General features: G+C 40.3%; 1 long non-coding RNA gene across 1 annotated transcript in view; it reads left to right on the forward strand.

Annotated features, from left to right (window-relative positions):
- Positions 1-18,756, forward strand: part of LOC118545660 (uncharacterized) — a 61,680-nt gene that overhangs the window by 2,114 nt on the left and 40,810 nt on the right. Inside the window, exon 2 of the long non-coding RNA XR_004922189.2 lies at positions 2,765-2,940. This is a non-coding gene — a long non-coding RNA (uncharacterized LOC118545660). The remainder of the gene's footprint in view (positions 1-2,764; positions 2,941-18,756) is intronic.

The following is an 18,756-nucleotide window of genomic DNA, read 5'->3' on the forward strand; positions in this document are numbered from 1 at the left end:
GAGCCAAGATGTCCATCGACAGATGAATGGATAAAGAAGATGTGGCATACATATATAATGGAATATTACTCAGCCACCAAAAAGAATGAAATCTTGCCATTTGCAATGATGTGAATGGAGCTAAAGAGTATTATGCTAAGTGAAATAAGAGAAAGACAAATACCATATGATTTCATTCATATGTGGAATTCAAGGGGCGCCTGGGTGGCTCAGTTGGTTGAGTGACTGCCTTCAGCTCAGGTCATGATCCCGGGGTCCTGGGATCGAGCCCCACATCGGGCTCCCTGCTCGGCGGGGAGCCTGCTTCTCCCTCTCCCACTCCCCCTGCTTGTGTTCCCTCTCTCGCTGTCTTTCTCTCTGTCAAATAAATAAATAAAATCTTAAAAAAAAAAATAAAACAGATGAACATATGAGAGGGGGAAAAGAAATGAGAAGGAGGCAAACCATAAGAGATTCTTAACTACAGAGAACAGAAAAGGGTTGAGGAGGGAGGTGGGTGGGGATGGGCTAAATGGGTGATGGGTATTAAGGAGGCACTTGGGATGAACAGTGGGTGTTTTATGTAAGTGGTGAATCACTACCCCTGAAACCAATATTACACTATATGTTAATTGACTAGAATTTAAATAAAAACATGAAACAACCCCCCCACCACAACAAACAAACAAAAAAAGATTGCTAGGTGTGGGGCTCTTCCTGGAGTTGCTGAATTCTGCAGCTGACTGCCAGCTAGAGGTTTATGGCTCTGATGTCAGGGAAAAATCACTGATAAATCTTGTTTCAGACATGCCCCACCCTCTGTTGGCTCCAACAGTGTTTGATATCTATTAATAAGAACCCATATCCTGTGAGCTGTTAAGAAATGAAATTCAGCTGCGTAAAGGTTAAAGCCTTTATTGGCTTTACTCAATGATTCATGAATGGGGCAGTATTCCATCTGGCAGATAGAAAGGAGCTCTGAGGAACTGTACAAAATGAAAGAATTTTATAGAGCAGGACAAGGAAGCTATACTAACAAAAAGTGGATTGGTTGTGGCAAGGTCACCTTCTTTAGGGGATGGCAGGGATCTGTCCTGCGGATTACCTCCCTAGTGCTGAACAGGTAATTCCTGATTGGCCTGGTTTAAGATTCCATTCTTGGGAGAGGCTGAAAGTGCACTTAAGTAGTGAGTCTCACTTTGCTAATATGGGGACTAACATAAGTGACTATTTTGGGTGTCTTATTTTATTTTTAACAATTACCCCCTTAACTGAGAGATGTGATCAAAATTTAAGGCCTTAGTGCCACTCCCAGCTACTTTGCTGAAGTTCTCACAGTTTTTGCTGATCCTCTGTGTGGTATTCATAGGCCTTGACTTCTTTTTGCTGAATCTCTGTGGTATTCATAGGTCGCGATCTCAGGTTAACATTTTTAAATCTTTTTTTTTTTTTTTTTAAGATTTTATTTATTTATTTGACAGAGACAGAGACAGCGAGAGAGGGAACACAAGCAGGGGGAGTGGGAGAGGGAGAAGCAGGCTTCCCGCTGAGCAGGGAGCCCGATGTGGGACTTGATCCCAGGACTCTAGGATCATGACCTGAGCCGAAGGCAGCCGCTTAACGACTGAGCCACCCAGGCGCCCTCAGGTTAACATTTTTAAAATCAGTCATTCTCTTCATTCATTTTCTGACATTCCAGCTTTAGAGAGATCATTTGTTTGGTGGCTAGTGGTGGTGAACATGACCATAAAGCTTTTGAGAGAATACAGTGTGCCAGGGAGACTACTATGATTATTATAAGCAGGATAATTCCCAATGCCTGGGGTGCACTTTAGAGCCCTGGTCCCCAGGACTCAAATGAATTAAGATCAAGTAAGTCAAAGAAAGACCCCACTGAAGGAGTCGCTTTCTGAAGCCAAGTGGCTTGTTCAGTGACCTTATGTGGCTAAGTTTTAAATTCCCAGAAGCGTTCACTTGGCTGCAGCTGGTGGTGGCTGTGGCCCAGACACCTTGCTCAACTCAAAGGTAGTCAGGAACTGTCCTGTCATCAGGAACTGTTCTGGCCAGAGTCCAAGGAATTTAGTTGGGCAGTGATCGCTTTAACAGTATCTGCAGTGATGACATAAACTGAGGAGAAGTTACCAATGAGGTGTCTCAGTTTGATTGTGGACAGTTAGCGGCACAATTAATTAACATAAAAGGCATTGCCCAGTTATGTGCCAGCCAACTAGGTGTGCATAGGCCAAAGGAGAATGAAAACCACCCAAGACAAGGATAAATCCTGTTGGGAACGAACCATTCCCACTAAGGTGGCACTATTAATAGATTTGTTCACAACAGATATGGTCATTAAAGCCAGGAGTTAGTTACTTTTCAGCACATCCAGGAAATGAATCTTCTAGCTTGCCTGGGAGTGCGAATTTACTATAATTTGTGTGGGTATTTGGGTCTAACTGGTCAAGTACAACAGTTAAGTTGGAGAAAGGTAATACCAAAGCACTGGGGGCCCCGGCCATAAAAGTCAAGTCCTGTAAGTGACTTATAAGAGGGGTTGACTGTAGTTTATGGTGACATTGAGGGCAGAAGAAAAATTGATCACAGGGAGGACCAGGGGATCTCTAGCATCACGGACAGATCTCAGGTGGTTTTTGTTTGTTTGCTTTTAATTGAAGTGTAATTAACATAGTGTTATATTAGTTTCAGGTGTACAATATCAGTATATTGTACAGTTCTATACATTTCTCAGTGCTCATCAAGATAAGTGTACTCTTTTTTTTTATTTAAGATTTTTATTTGTCAGAAAGAGAGGGAGAGAACAGAAGCAGGGGGAGCGGCAGGCAGCGGGAGAAGCAGGCCCTGCTGAACAAGGAGCCCGATGCAGGACTCAATCCCAGGACCCTGGGATCATGACCTGAGCTGAAAGCAGACACTTAACTGGCTGAACCACCTAGGTGTCCCAAGGTAAGTGTACTCTTAGTTCCCTTGATCTATTTCACCCATTCTCTCATCCATTTCCCCTCTGACAGCCACAAGTTTGTTCTCTGTATTTAACAGTCTGTTTTTTTGTTTGTCTTGTTTTCCTTTGTTCATTTGTTTCATTTCTTAAATTCTACATATGAGTGAAATCATATGGTGTCTTTCTCTGACTGACTTATTGTACTTAGCATTCTACCTGCTAGGTCTATCCATGTTGCTGCAAATGGCAAGATTTCATTCTTTTTATGGCTGAGTAATATTCCATTGTATTTGTGTGTGTGTGTGTATAAAAACCACACTCCACATCTTTATCCATTCATCTATGGGCTGCTTCCATACCCTGGTTATTGTAAATAATGTTGCAAAAACATAGGGGTACATATAGACAGATTGGAATTTTTGATGACAAATCCAGCAGCCTGAAAGGTTACCATCTTTAGCAGGCCTGGGAGATATGCACAATGGCATTATCATTCCAAGCCAGAGTGGAATGTCAGAGTAAAGGAAAGAAAGAAAAGAAGAAAGGATGTCATGATTTTTGTTTGTTTGTTTATTTGTTTTTATTGAGAGAGAGAAAGAGTGCGAAAGTGGGGAGGAGCAGAGGGAGAGGGAGAGAGAGAACCTAAAGCAGATTCCATGCTGAGTGTAGAGCCCGACATGTGGCTCAAACTCACAACCCTGAGATCACGAGTTGAGCTAAAATCAAGAGTTGGACACATCGGGGGTGCATGTATCCCTTTGAATCTGTATTTTTGTATCCTTTGGGTAAATACCTAGTAGTGCAATTGCTGGATCACACATAGGGTAGTTTTATTTTTAACTTTTTGAGGAACCCCCATACAGTTTTCCAGAGTGGCTGTACCCATTTGCACTCCCACCAACAGTGTAGGAGGGCTGCCCTTTTTCTGTATCCTTGCCAACATCTGTTGTTTCCTGTGTTATTAACCTTAGCCATTCTGAAAGGTGTGAAATGACGTCTCATTTTGGTTTCAATTTGTATTTCCCTGATGAGTGATGTGGAGCATTTTTTCATGTGTCTATTAGCCATCTGGATGTCTTCTTTGGAAAAGTGTCTATTCATGTCTTCTGTCCATTTCTTAACTGAATTATTTGTTTTTTGGGTGTTGAGTTTGATAAGTTCTTTATAGATTTTGGATGGTAGCCCTTTAAATATTCTATTTTTTTTTTATAGATTTTATTTGAGAGAGAATGAAAGCGAGAGAGATCACAGAGGGAGAAGGAGAAGCAGACTAGCCACTGAGTGGAGAGTCCAATGCGGGGCTCGATCCCAGGACTCTGAGATCATGACTTGAGCTGAAGGCAGACGCTTAACTGATTGAGCCACCCAGGCGCCCCATTGGATACTAACCCTTTATCTGATATGTCATTTGCAAATATCTTCTCCCATTCTGTAGACTTCCTTTTAGTTTGTTGATTGTTTCCTTCAGTGTGCAGAAGTTTTTTTATCTTGATAAAGTCCTAATAGTTCATTTTTGCTTTTGTTTCCCTTGCGTTTGGAGACGTGTCTAGCAAGAGGTTGCTGTGGCTGAGGTTGAAGAGGTTGCTGCCTCTGTTCTCCTCTAGAATTTTGATGGAGTCCTGTCTCACATTTAGGTCTTTCATCCATTTTCAATTTTTGTGTATGGTGTAAGAAAGTGGTCCAGTTTCATTCTTCTGCATGTTGCTGTCCTGTTTTCTGAACACCATTTGTTGAAGAGATTGTCTTTTATCCACTGGATATTCTTTCCTACCTTGTCAAGATTAATTGACCATATAGTTGTGGGTCCATTTCTGGGCTCTCTATTCTGTTCCATTGTTCCATGTGTCTGTTTTTGTGCCAGTGCCATACTGTCTTGATGATTGTACCTTTGTAATACAGCTTGAAGCCCAGCATTATGATGCCTCCAGCTTTGGTTTTCTTTTTCCATATTACTTTGGCTATTTGGGGTATTTTGTGGTTCCATACAAATTTTAGGATTGTTTGCTCTAGCTCTGTGAAAAATGCTGGTGGTACTTTGGTAGGGATTTTATGAAATGTGTACATTGCTTTGGGTAGTATAGACATTTTCACAATATTCTTCTAATCCATGAGCATGGAAGGTTTTTCTATTTCTTTGTGTCCTTTTCAATTTCTTACATAGGTGTTCTATAGTTTTCAGAGTACAGATCCATTACCTCTTTGGTTAGGTTTATTTCTAGGTATGTTATGGTTTTTGGTGCAGTTGTATCCAGGATTGATTCCTTGATTTGTCTTTCTGCTGCTTCATTATTGGTGTATGGAAATGCAACAGATTTCTGTATCTTGATTTTATATCTTGCGACTTTGCTGAATTTGTGTATCAGTTATAATAATTTTCTGGTGGCATCTTTTGGGTTTTCTACATAGAGTATTATGTCGTCTGCAAATAGTGAAAGTTTCACTTCTTCCATGCCAATTTGGATGCCTTTTATTTCTTCTTGTCTGATTGCTGGGACTAGGACTTCTAGTGCTGTGTTAAATAACATCGGTGAGAGTGGACATCCCTGTCATGTTCCTGACTCTGGAGGAAAAGCTCTCAGTTTGTCCCCATTGAAGATGATTTTAGCTGTGTGTCTTTCATATATTGCCTTTCATTTTTTTTTTTAAAGATTTTATTTATTTATTTAATTGACAGAGAGACAGTGAGAGAGGGAACACAAGCAGGGGGAGTGGGAGAGGGAGAAGCAGGCTCCCTGCCGAGCAGGGAGCCTGATGCGGGGCTCGATCCCAGGACCTGGGATCATGACCTGAGCCAAAGGCAGTCGCTTAACCAACTGAGCCACCCAGGCGCCCCCCATATATTGACTTTCTGATGTTGAGCTATGTTTATCTATCCCTACTTTGTGGATTTTTTTTTGTTTGTTTCAAGAATGGATGCTGTACTTTGTCAAATGCTTTTTCTGTATCTATTGAGAGGCTCATATGGTTCTTATCCTTTCTTTTATTAATGTGGTGTATCATGTTGATTGATTTGTGAATATTGAACCACCCTTGCAGCCCAGGAATAAATCCCATTTGATCATGGTGAATGATTCTTTTAATGTACTGTTGGATTTGATTTGCTAGTATCTTATTGAGAATTTTTGCATCCATGTTCATGTAATTCTCCTTTTTAGTGGGGTCTTTGGTTTTGGAATCAAGGTTATGCTGGCTTTATAGAATGAGTTTGGAAGTTTTCTTACATTTCTATTTTTTCAGAACGGTTTGAGAAGAATAGGTATTAACTGTTCTTGAAATGTCTGGTAGAATTTCCGTTGGAACCCATCTGGTCCTGGAATTTCATTTGTTGGGAGATTTTTGATTACTGATTCAATTTCTTTCCTGGTTAATGGATCTGTTTAAATTTTCTATTTCTTCCTGTTTCAGTTTTGGTAGTTTGTTAGTTTCTAGGAATTTGTCCATTTCTTCCAGATTGTCCAGTTTGTTGGCAAATAATTTTTCATAGTATTCTCTTATAATTGTTTGTATTTCTGTGGTGTTCTCTCTTCTTTCATTCATCATCTTATCTGTTTGGGTCCTTTCTCCTTTTGATAAGTCTGGCTCAGTGTGTATCAATTTTATTAATTCTTTCGAAGAACCAGCTCTTAGTTTCATTGGTTTTTTGATTCCTATATCATTTATTTCTTCTGTAATCTTTATTTTTCCCCTTCTTCTGCTGGCTTTAGGCTTTATTTGCTATTCCTTTTCTAGCTCTTTTAGGTGTAAGGTTAGGTTGTGTATTTGAGACTTTTCTTGCCTCTTGAGGAAAGCATGTATTTCTATGTACTTTCATCTTAGGAATGGCTTTGCTGCATCCCAAAGGTTTTGAACTGTCATGTTTTCAGTTTCATTTGCTTCCCTGTATGTTCTTTTTTTACAATTTTATTTTTGCATTTATTTATTTATTTATTTATTTATTTATTTATTTATTCATTCATTCATTCATTCATTCAATTAGCCAACATATAGTACATCATAAGTTTTTGGTGTATTATTCAATGATTCATTAGTTGCATATAACACCCAGTGCTCATCACATCACGTGCCCTCCTTAATGCCCATCACCTAGTTACCTCATCCCCCTACCCACCTCCCTTTCCGCAACCCTCAGTTTGTTTCCCAGAGTCAAGAGTCTCTCATGATTTGTCTCCCTCTTTGATTTCTTCCCATTCAGTTTTCCCTCTCTTCTCCTATGATCCTCTGCACTATTCCTTATATTCCACATATGAGTAAAACCATATGATAATTGTGTTTCTCTGATTGAGTTATTTCTTTTTTTTAAAGATTTTATTTATTTGACAGAGAGAGAGACAGTGAGAGCAGGAACACAAGCAGGGGGAGTGGGAGAGGGAGAAGCAGGCCTTCCGCCAAGCAGGGAGCCCGATGCGGGACTCGATCCCAGGACCCTGGGATCATGACCTGAGCCGAAGGCAGACGCTCAACGACTGAGCCACCCAGGCGCCCTCTGATTGACTTATTTCACTTCGCATAATACCCTCCAGTTCTACCTATGTTGATGTAAAATGATGTAGGTATTCATCATTTCTGGTGGCTGAGTAATATTCCATTGTATATATGAACCACTTCTTCTTTATCCATTCATCTGTTGAAGGACATCTTGGCTCCTTCCACAGTTTGGCTGTTGGCTTCCATGTACTTTTTAAGTTTCTTCCTTAATTTCCTGGTTGACCCATTCATTCTTTAGTAGGATGTTCTTTAGCCTCCATGTATGTGTGGTCTTTCCAAATTTTTTCTTGTGGTTGACTTCTAGTTTCATAGAGTTGTGGTCTGAAAATATGCATGGTATAATCTCAGTCTTTTTGTGCTTGTTGAGGACTGATTTGTGACCCAGTATGTGATCTATTTTGGAGAATGTTCTGTGTGCACTTGAGAAGAATGTGTATTCTGCTGCTTTAGGATGAAATGTTCTGAATATATCTGCTAAGCCCATCTGGTTCAGTGTGTCATTCAAATCCATTGTTTCCTTGTTGATTTTCTGGTTAGATGATCCAGAGTGATTATTGATAGTTATGAATTTAGTCCCATTGTATTACCTGTGAAGTCATTGTTTCTGGAGATTTTCTCTGTTCCTTTCTATTTTTTGTCACTTTTGGTCCTTTCCCACTCAAAGTGTCTACTTTAATATTTCTTGCAGGGCTGGTTTAGTGATCAGGAACTCATTTAGTTTTTGTCTAGGAATCTCTTTATCTCTCCCTCTGTATCTGTTTTGTGTGTGTGTGTGTGTGAGTTCCTTGACTGATTTTTTACAGAAATATTCATTTTTACTGTTTTTGTGTTTCTTATCTTTACACTGTCACTTTTGGTCTCTCATTTCTACCAAAAAAGTCCCCTTTAATATTATTTGCAAAGCTGGTTAATGGTGACAAACTCCTTTATTTTTTTTATTTTTTTATTTTTTTGGTCTGGGAAACTATATCTCCTTCTATTCTGAATTACAGCCTTGCTGGATAGAGTATTCTTGGCTGTAGATTTTTCCTATACAGAACTTTGATTATATCATGTCATGCCCTTTAAGCTTGCAAAATTTCTTTTGTCTTTTTAATTTAAATTCAGTTAGCCAAGGTATAGTACATCATTGGTTTTTGAAATAATGTTCAGTGATTCATCAGTTCAGAATAACACCCATTGCTCATCACATCACATGCCCTTATTAATGCCCATCACCCAGTTACCCCATCCCCCCACCTCCCAGCTCCCTTTCCACAACCCTCAGAGTCAAGAGTCTGATATCATTTGTCTCCTTCTCTTAATTCTTCCCATTCAGATTCCTCCCCCCACTCCTATTGCCCTCTGCTCCATTCCTTATGTTCCACATATGAGTGAAACCATATAATTATCCTTCTCTGATTGACTTATTTCACTTAGCATAATACCCTCCAGTTCCATCCATGTTGATATAGATGGTAGGTGTTCATCCTTTCTGATGGCTGAGTAATATTCCATTATATACATGTACCGCATCTTCTTTATCCATTCATCTGTTGAAGGGCATCTCGGTTCCTTCCACAGTTTGGCTATTGTGGAAGGAACCGAGATGCCTATGAACATTGGGGTACACGTGCTCCTTCTTTTTACTACATCTGTATCTTTGGGGTAAATACCCAGGAGTGCAATTGCTGGGTCCTAGAGTAGCTCTATTTTTAACATTTTGAGGAACCTCTATACTGTTCTCCAGAGTCACTGTACCACCTTGCATTCCCACCAGCAATGTACGAGGGTTCCTCTTTCTCAACATCCTTGCCAACATTTGTTGTTTCCTGTCTTTTTCATTTTAGCCATTCTGACTGGTGAAAGGTGGTAACTCATTGTGGTTTTGATTTGTATTTCCCTGATAGCAAGTGATGTGGAATATTTTTTCATGTGTCTGTTGGCCATTTGTATATCTTCTTTGGAGAAATGTCTGTTCATGTCTTCTGCCCATTTCTTGACTGGATTCTTTCTTTTTTGGGTGTTGAGTTTGAGAAGTTCTTTATAGATCTTAGATACCAGCCCTTTATCTGTAGTGTCCTTTGCAAATATCTTCTCCCATTCTGTGGGTTGCCTTTTAGTTTTGTTCACTGTTTCCTTTACTGTGCAGAAGCTTTTTATCTTGATGAAGTTCCAATAGTTCATTTTTGCTTTTGTTTCTCTTGCCTTTAGAGATGTATCTTGCAAGAAGTTGCTTTGTCCAGGGTCGAAGAGGTTGCTGTCTCTGTTCTCCTCTAGGATTTTGATGGATTCCTGTCTCACATTGAGGTCTTTCATCCATTTTCAGTTTATCTTTATGTATGGTGTAAGAAAATGGTCCAGTTTTCATTTTTCTGCATGTGGCTATCCAATTTTCCCAACAATATTTGTTGAAGAGACTGTCTTTATTACATTGGATATTCATTGCTGCTTTGTCAAAGATTATTTGACCATAGAGTTGAGGGTCCATTTCTGGGCTCTCTATTCTGTTCCATTGATCTATGCATCTGTTTTTGTACCAGTACCATGGTGTCTTGATAATCACAGCTTTGTAATATAGCTTGAAGTCAGGCATTGTGATGCTCCCAGCTTTGGTTTTCTTTTTCAACATTCCCTGGTGATTCGGGGCCTTTTCTGGTTCCATACAAATTTTAGGATTGTTTGTTCCAACTCTGTGAAAAATGTCGATGGTATTTTGATAGGGATTGCATTGAAAGTGTAGATTGTTCTGGGCAGCATAGACATTTTCACAGTGTTTATTCTTCCAATCCCATTTCTACATCTCTTTGTTTCTTCCTCAATTTCTTTCATAAGTGTTCTGTAGTTTTTAGAGTTAGATCTTTTTCCTCTTTGGTTAGGTTTATTCCTAGGTATCTAATGGTTTTTGGTGCAATTGTAAATGGGATCAATTCCTTAATTTCTCTTTCTTCAGTCACATTATTAGTGCATAGAAATGCAAGTGATGTCTATGCATTGATTTTATATCCTGCTACGCTGCTGAATTGCTGTATGAGTTCTAGCAATTTTGGGGTGGTCCTTTGGGTTTTCCACATAAAGTATCATGTCATCTGTGAAAAGGGAGAGTCTGACTTCTTTGACAATTTGAATGCCTTTTATTTCTTTTTGTTGTCTGATTGCTGAGGCTAGGACTTCTAGTACTATGTTGAACAGCATTGGTGAGAGTGGGCATCTTGTCATATTCATGATCTTAGGGGAAAAATTCTCAGTTTTTCCCTGTGGGCTCTTCATTGATGGCTTTTGTGATATTGAGTTATGTTCCCTCTATCCCAACATGGTGGAGAGTTTTAATCAAGAAAGGATGTTGTATTTTGTCAGATGATTGTTCTGCATTAATTGAGAGCATCATCTGGTTCTTGTCCCTTCTTTTATTAATTTGACCTATCACATTGATTGATTTGTGAATGTTGAACCACCCTTGCATCCCAGGAATAAATCCCAATTGGTCGTGGTGAGTAATCCTTTTAAAGTACTGTTGGATCCTATTGGCTAGTATCTTGATGGGTATTTTGGCATCCATGTTCATCAGGGATATTGGTCTGTAATTCTCCTTTTTGATGGGGCCCTTGTCTGGTTTTGGGATCAAGGTAATGCTGGCCTCATAGAACGAGTTTGGAAGTTTTCCTTCCATTTCTATTTTTTGAAACAGCTTCAGTAGGATAGGTATGATTTCTTCTTTAAATATTTGGTAGAATTCCTCTGGGAAGGATCTGGCCCCAGACTGTTGTTTTTTGGGAGGTTTTTGATGACTGCTTCAATTTCCTTGCTGGTTATGGGTCTGTTCTGATTTTCTATCTCTTCCTGTTTCAGTTTTGGTAGTTTTAAATATACAGGAATGCATCCATTTCTTCCAAATTGCCTAATTTAGGTACTCATAATATATAGGTACTCATAATATATTCTTATGGTTGTCTGTATTTCCTTGGTGTTGGTCATGATCTCTTCTGTTTCATTCGTGATTTTATTAGTTTGGGTCCTGTCTCTTTTCTTTTGAATAAATCTGGAGATTCGTTGATCTTATTAATTCTTTCAAAGAACCAGCTTCTAGTTTCATTGATTTGTTCTACCATTCTTCTGGTTTCCATTTCATTGATTTCCGCTCTAATCTTGATTATTTCTCTTCTCCTGCTTGGTTTAGGCTTTATTTGTTGTTCTTTCTCCAGCTCCTTTAAGTTTAGGGTTAGCTTGTGTATTTGAGATTTTTCTAATTTTTTAAAAAAGATTTTATTTATTTATTTGACAGAGAGAGAAACAGCGAGAGAGGGAACACAAGCAGGGGCAGAGGGAGAGGGAGAAGCAGGCTTCCCATGGAGCAGGGATCCCAATGTAAGGCTCGATCCCAGGACCCTGAGATCATGACCCGAGCCACAGGCAGATGCTTAATGACTGAGCCACCCAGGCACCCCTGAGATTTTTCTAATTTTTTGAGAGTGGCTTGTATTGCAATGTACTTCCCTCTTATGACTGCCTTTGCTGTATCGCAAAGGTTTTGAACAGTTGTGTTTTCATTTTCATTAGTTTCCATGACTTTTAAAAAATTCTTTAATTTCCTGGTTGCCCCATTCATTCTTTTGTAGGATGCTCTCCAACCTCCAAGTGTTTGTGTTCTTTCCAAATTTCCTCTTGTGATTGAGTTCAAGTTTCAAAGCACTGTGGTCTGAAAATATGCAGGGAAAATCCCAGTCTTTTGGTATCGGTTGAGACCTGTTTTGTGACCCAGTATGTAATCTATTTTGGAGAGAGTTACATGTGCACTTGAGTAGAATGTGTATTCTTTTACTTTATGATTGAATGCTCTGTATATATCTGTCAAGTCCATCTGTCTAGCGTGTCATTCAAAGGGCTTGTTTCCATGTTGACCTGCTTAGATGATCTGTCCATTGCTGAGTGGGGTGTTGAAGTCCCCTACTGTTACTGTATTATTATCAATGTGTTTCTTTAATTTGGTTTCTAGTTGGTTGATGTAATTGGCTGCTCCCAAATTAGGAGCATAAATATTTGTAGTTGTTAGATATTCTTATTGCATAGACCCTTTAAGTATGATAGAGTGCACCTCTTCATCCCTTACTACAGTCTTTGGCTTAAAATCTAATTTGTCTGATATGAGGATCGTGACCCAGCTTTCTTTTGAGTCCATTAGCATGATAAATGGTTCTACACCCCCTCACTTTCAGTCTAGAGGAGTCTTTAGGTCTAAAGTGAGTCTCTTGTAGATAGCATATGGATGGGTCTTGCTTTTTTTATCCAATCTGATACCCTTTTGATTGGAGCATTTAGCCCATTTACATTCAGAGGAACTATTGAAAAATACGAATTTAGTGCCATTGTACTAACTGTAAAGTCCTTGTTTCTGTAGATTGTCTCTGTTTCTTTCGGTTTATGTTAGTCTTGGGCTCTCTCTTTGCTTGCAGGATCCTTTTAATATTTCTTGCAGGGCTAGCTTGGTTGTCACATATTCTTTCAGTTTCTGTCTGTCCTGGAACCTCTTTACCTCTCCTTCCATTCTGAATGACAGCCTTGCTGGATAAAATATTCTTGGCTGCATGTTTTTTCATTTAGAACCCTAAATATATCATGCCAGCACTTTCTGGCCTGCCAGTTCTCTGTGGATGGGTCTGCTACCAGACTAATGTCCTTACTCCTGTAGGTTAGGAACCTCTTGTCTCGAGCTGCTTTTAGGATTTTCTCATTATCTCTGAAATTTGCAAGCTTCACTCTTATATGTCGGGGTGTTGATCTATGTTTATAGATTTTGGGTCCTCTCTACCTCTTGGACTTGAATGCCTTTTTCCTTCCTGAGATTATGGAAGTTCTTAGCTATGATTTGCTGTAATATATCTTCTGGCTCTCTCTCTCATTCTTCTCCCTCAGGTACCCCACTAGCTCTAATATTGTTTCTTTTTATGGCCTCGCTGATTTCTTGAAGCCTCCCCTCATGATCCATTAGTTGTTTTTCTGACTTCTCCTTAGCTTCCTTCATTTCCATCAACTTGTCTTCTATGTCACTTACTCTCTCTTCTGCCTCATTTACCTTAGCTGTTAAGAGCATTCAATTCGGGCGCCTGGGTGGCTCAGATGGTTAAGCGTCTGCCTTCGGCTCAGGTCATGATCCCAGGGTCCTGGGATCGAGTCCCACATCAGGCTCCTGGCTCAGCAGGGAGTCTGCTTCTGCCTCTCCCACTGCTCATGCTCTCCTCTCTCTCTGTATCTCTGTGTCTCAAATGAATAAATAAAAAATCTTTAAAAAAAAAAAAAAAAAAGCATTCAATTCAGGGGCGCCTGGGTGGCTCAGTCGTTAAACGTCTGCCTTCGGCTCAGGTCATGATCCCACAGTCCTGGGATCGAGCCCCACATTGGGCTCCCTGCTCGGCAGGAAGCCTGCTTCTCCCTCTCCCACTCCCCCTGCTTGTGTTCCTGCTCTCACTATCTCTGTCAAATAAATAAATAAAATCTTAAAAAAAAAAAGCATTCAATCCAGACTGCATCTCAGAGCATTTTTAATTTCAGCCTGATTAGATCTCATTTTTGTACTAAGAGATTCTCTAGTGTCTTTTATGCTTTTATCAAGCCCAGCTATTAACTTTATAATTATTATCCTGAATTCCATCTCTAACATCTTATATCCATACCAATTAGATCTGTGGCAGAGAGCATTACCTCTGGTTCTTTCTTTTGTTGTGAATTCCTCCTTCTAGTCATTTTGCTCAGAGATGAATTGATGAATGAGTGAATGGAATCAAAAATATCAACCATGACCCAAGCAAACTACACAGTAGACAAATCCAAAGAGGTCAGAAACCAGTAAGAAAGGAAAAAAGAAAAGAGAAGAAGAAAAAAAATGGTGGGTTAGAAAGAATATAATCTCACAGGGTGACAAAACAAGGTGATCTACTTGGTCCTGAGTGTAGTTTGGTCTGTGTTTTAGAAGACACTAAATCCCAAAATTGTAAAGAAAGCAAAACTTTATATATATATATATATATATATATATATATATATACAAAAATAAATCCCAAAATTGTAAAGAAAGCAAAACTTTATATATATATATATATATATATATATATATATATATACAAAAATAAAATTGAATAGTGTGAAAGGAAGTCTAAAATGAGGAATATATCTATAAAATGTAAATGTAAAAAATGAAAGTTAAAAAAAGACTTAAAATCAGAGCTCATAAAATAAGAAACTAGTTGAAAAGGAAAAAAAAGAAAAAACAAGAAGGAAAATTTTAAACTGAAATATAAACAAATCATGAGAAAAAACCCTCGAATTCTATATACTATTTTCCCCTAGACCTGGAGTTTTGCAGTGCTGTGTGCTCTGCAAACTTGATGTTCCCTGTTCTTCTAGATGGTCTTCTGGGGGAGAGGACTGCTCCATTGATCCTCAGGTGTCTTCCTCTGTCTGGAGTTGCCCCGCCCCTTGCCAGGGGGCTGGGCTCAGTGTAAGCTGTTTCTGGTTTTTCTATGTGGCTATATTCCCTGAAGGCTTTCTGGGCCTCTTTAGAGGATGAGAATAAAAATGGCCATGCCCCCATCTCTAGCCCTGGAGCTGAAAGATTGCAGTCCCCTCTCTTCAGTCAACTCTCAGGGATAAGTGGTCTTCACACTTTTGTGTGTGCCATACTGTGCAGACTCCTGTGGTGTGCACCTGCACTGATCCTCCTGGGGAAAGCCGATGGTCTCCGTATTTCTGTCTTTTGCAGGACCCCTCAAGGAGACCGGTTGCCAGGTCATGGCCGCTCCAGCCCCACCCCTCCCCCCTAGGTGGAGGCCTACCACTTTTTTGTCCTTTGCAAGCTCTCCCCCCCGCCCCGCCCCCCCCAGACCTGTTGCTGCATCATGCAGGGTTTTTGTTTATGGCAAACCGAGCTAAGAGCCCACTCCTGGGCTCACAGACCATAAACAGTTTCCCTGCTCCAATGCTTGGGAATTCTGCTGGCTCAGGTACCCCTGTTCTCTCTGTGACCCTGGGGATCCTGAGACCACACTGTCCCATCTAGGATTCTGCCACACTTCACCACTGAGCACCTTTCAGTCTCTTACTGGAGCAGATTTCTAAAAGTTCCGATTTTGTGCTCTGGGGCTATATCACTTTCTGGTAGCCAGCTTTTGGAGGCTCCCTCCTGCCCCATTTATCTTCCAATATATCCCCTCAGTTTCACTTCTCCACACTCCTTCCTTCCAAAAAGTGTTCGGTTTTCTATTTGTAGAATTCCAGCAATTCTTTTCTTACATCTCAGGTTGAATTCATAGGTGTTCAGAGTGATTTGATAGTTATATAGCTAAATTCAGGTGAAAAGAGGTCCCATGCTCTTCTGCCATCTTGCCTCCCTCCCAGCTTGCAAAATTTCTGTTGAGAAGTCTCCCGCTAGCCTCATGGGGCTCCTTTGTAAGTTGCTGACTTCTTTTGTCTTGCTGCTTTTAAGATATTTTTCTTTGATTTAATTACAATATGTCTTGGTATGGGTCTGCTTTTGTTAATTTTGATGGGATTTCTCTGTGCTTCCTGAATTTGGATATCTGTTTCCTTCCCCAGATTAGGGAAGTTTTCAGCTGTTATTTCTTCAAACACATTTTCTGCCCTTTTTTCTCTCTCTTCTTTTGGGGCTCCTATAATAGGAATGTTATTACATTTGATGAAATCACTCAGTTCCCTAAGTCTATTCTCATTTTGTGCTCCCCCCCCCCTCTTTTTTGTTCAGCTTGATTTCTTTCCATTACTCTGTCTTCTAGGTCACTCATTCATTTCTCTGCTTTTTCCATCCTGCTGTTCATTCCATCAGGCATGTTTCTCGTTTCATTTATTGAGCTTTTTATGTCTGCCATTATATTCCTTATCTCTGTATCAAGGGTCTCACTCATGTCTTTCACTCTTTTCTCAAGTTCAGTGAGTATCCTTATGATCATTGCTTTAAATTCTGTTTCAAGCATGTTATTTATATCTGTTTTGCTTAGATCTCTGTCTGTGGCCTTGTCCTATTGTTTCATTTGGAATAAATTTCTCTGTCTCTTTATTTTGTCTGCCTCTCGGTGTGTTTCTCTGTGTTAATAAAGCCAGTTGTCTTCTGCTCTTGAGTGTAGTGATTTTATGAAAAGGAGGTCGTGGAGTGCCCTGTGGTGCAATGTCTACTGTTCAACAGAACCTGGCACTTCAGGAGAGTATCCTATGTATGTTGCTTACACCCTGCTCTTGTGTATGAGTCCCTTTTCCTTTCATTGTAGTCATCTGCACTGCCTCTCTGCCCATTGTGGGCTGTGCTTATTCTCTGTGGTGTCAGTGGGATCCAGGCAGGCCAGATGTGTGGGGGCATTCCCTTCAGGGAACTTGGGAGTGGGTCAGTATTGTTAACCAAATTTTTTGGGCCGGTGGTCCTATGTTGGGTCCCTAGAAGCACTGGGGCCTGCATGCCAGGGCAGTTGGGGTTGTGAGTCTGCAAGCAGGGATGGCTAGGTGCAGCTGTGTGTGGCATGGTGGCAGCTGCGCACCCCACATCTGGGCATGGCATGCTGTGGAGGCTGGGGCATGTTCACCTGGTTACTGCACTGAGGTTGAGCTGAGTATGAAGTGGCAGCAGGGCACCCAACTCCTGGATGGTGTGTGTGTGCAGCTTTAACAAAATTTACTTTGAACTCTGGGGTGAGGCTACAAGTGCAGCTCCACCTCCTGCAGGTGGCTTTGTGTTTATGCTGAGGTTGGGATAGGAAAATGGCCCCTGCCAACTCCCTCATTTTCAAAGATGTCCCTCGACACACTCCAAAATCAGTATTAACAGATCTGTCTCCCATTTGCCCCTGACATTGTGTAAACTGACACTTTTAGCTTTTATGTTGCTTCTCCATGCAGGCTGCTGTCTCTTTAGTGGCAGAGACCCGGCTATCACTCAGCCTCCCAGCTTGCCCAGGGTGGAGTCAGCAGATTTTTAAAGCTCCATGCTCTAAGTTCCCCTGGTTTTACAAACCCATGGATTTCAGCCTCTCTGATGTTTGAAGCCAAATGATGTGGGGATTAGTCTTCCCCGTTTGAGCTCCGTGGTGTAAGGGCCCATTTCTCTGCTCTCTCAGTGTGTGCAACTCCCTCCCTTTGTGGGCAGCCACTCTCTGTCTTTCTGGCCTTCCTTACCTTTCAGATGCATCTTTCTCTCCATATTTAGTTGTGGAGTTTGTTCTGCCAGTCTTCAGATTGTTCTCCAGTTTACTGACTTGGATGTAGATGATATTTCATAAACATGGGATGGTGTGAGCTCAGGGTCCTCCTATTCAGCCATCTTGCCCCATAATCTCGGATGTATTGACTTTATATCATAATATTTAACTATTGTTAATGTTATATCATAGTGTTTAACTTATGAAATATCAAGAAGAAGAGTAAACATCACCCAAAGACTTTGCCTTCTCTTCTGGGGAAAGGCCTCTATGTTTTCAGTTGTATGTGGAATACTTGAATCATTTCAGGTAGAATTATGGCCTTGTTATTCTTTATTTGGAGATTTAGAATGATTTAAAGAGTGTTCAAGTTGACAGGGATAGAAATGTGATAGTAAATTTTGTGTCAACTTGTCCAGGCCATGGTATATAGATATTTGGTCAAATATTCTAGTTGTTTGTGTGAAGGTATTTTTTAGGATTGGTAAACTGAGTAAAGCAGATTACTCTCCATAATGTAGGTGGGTCTCATCCAATTAATTGAAGACCTTATAGAAGAAAGACCAACCTGCCAGGAGTATGAGGAAATTCTGACAGCAGATCACCTTTGGGCTTGAACTGCAACTCTTCCCTGGGTCTTTGGCTGGTGAACTGCTCTGCAGATTTGGAATTGTGGAGTCCCTGCAATCCTATAAGCCACATATTTGAAATACATCTCTATCAATATATATGCAATCTGTTTGTTATGCTTCTCTGGAGAACCCTAACACACTATTCATACAGACAGTTTCTATTACCTGCTTTTTCTGTAGTGTATGGGTTATATTTTCTTGTTTCTTTGCATGTCTCCCAATTTTTGTTGGAAACTGCGCATTTTAGATAATATATGGTAGCAAGTGTGGGTAGTCCTCCCTTCACCCTGGGGCTTATTATTTGCCTGCTTACTTATGTAATAATTGACTGGCTTACCTTTATGATATCTATTATTCAACCTCCCCCCCACTCCCCACTATTCTTCCCAACCTCTGCAGGGGGCAGCCTCAAATGATTATGCTCAGAGGACTTTATGTATATGCCCCTTGTGTATTCCCACAGTCCCCCTGGGGTGACAGTGGTTTGGCAGGTCTTTATTTACTAACTCTTTCCCTGACTATACCCAGCTAT

Source organism: Halichoerus grypus, chromosome 2, assembly GCF_964656455.1.
Source record: "Halichoerus grypus chromosome 2, mHalGry1.hap1.1, whole genome shotgun sequence".
NCBI classification, from domain to species: domain Eukaryota; kingdom Metazoa; phylum Chordata; class Mammalia; order Carnivora; family Phocidae; genus Halichoerus; species Halichoerus grypus.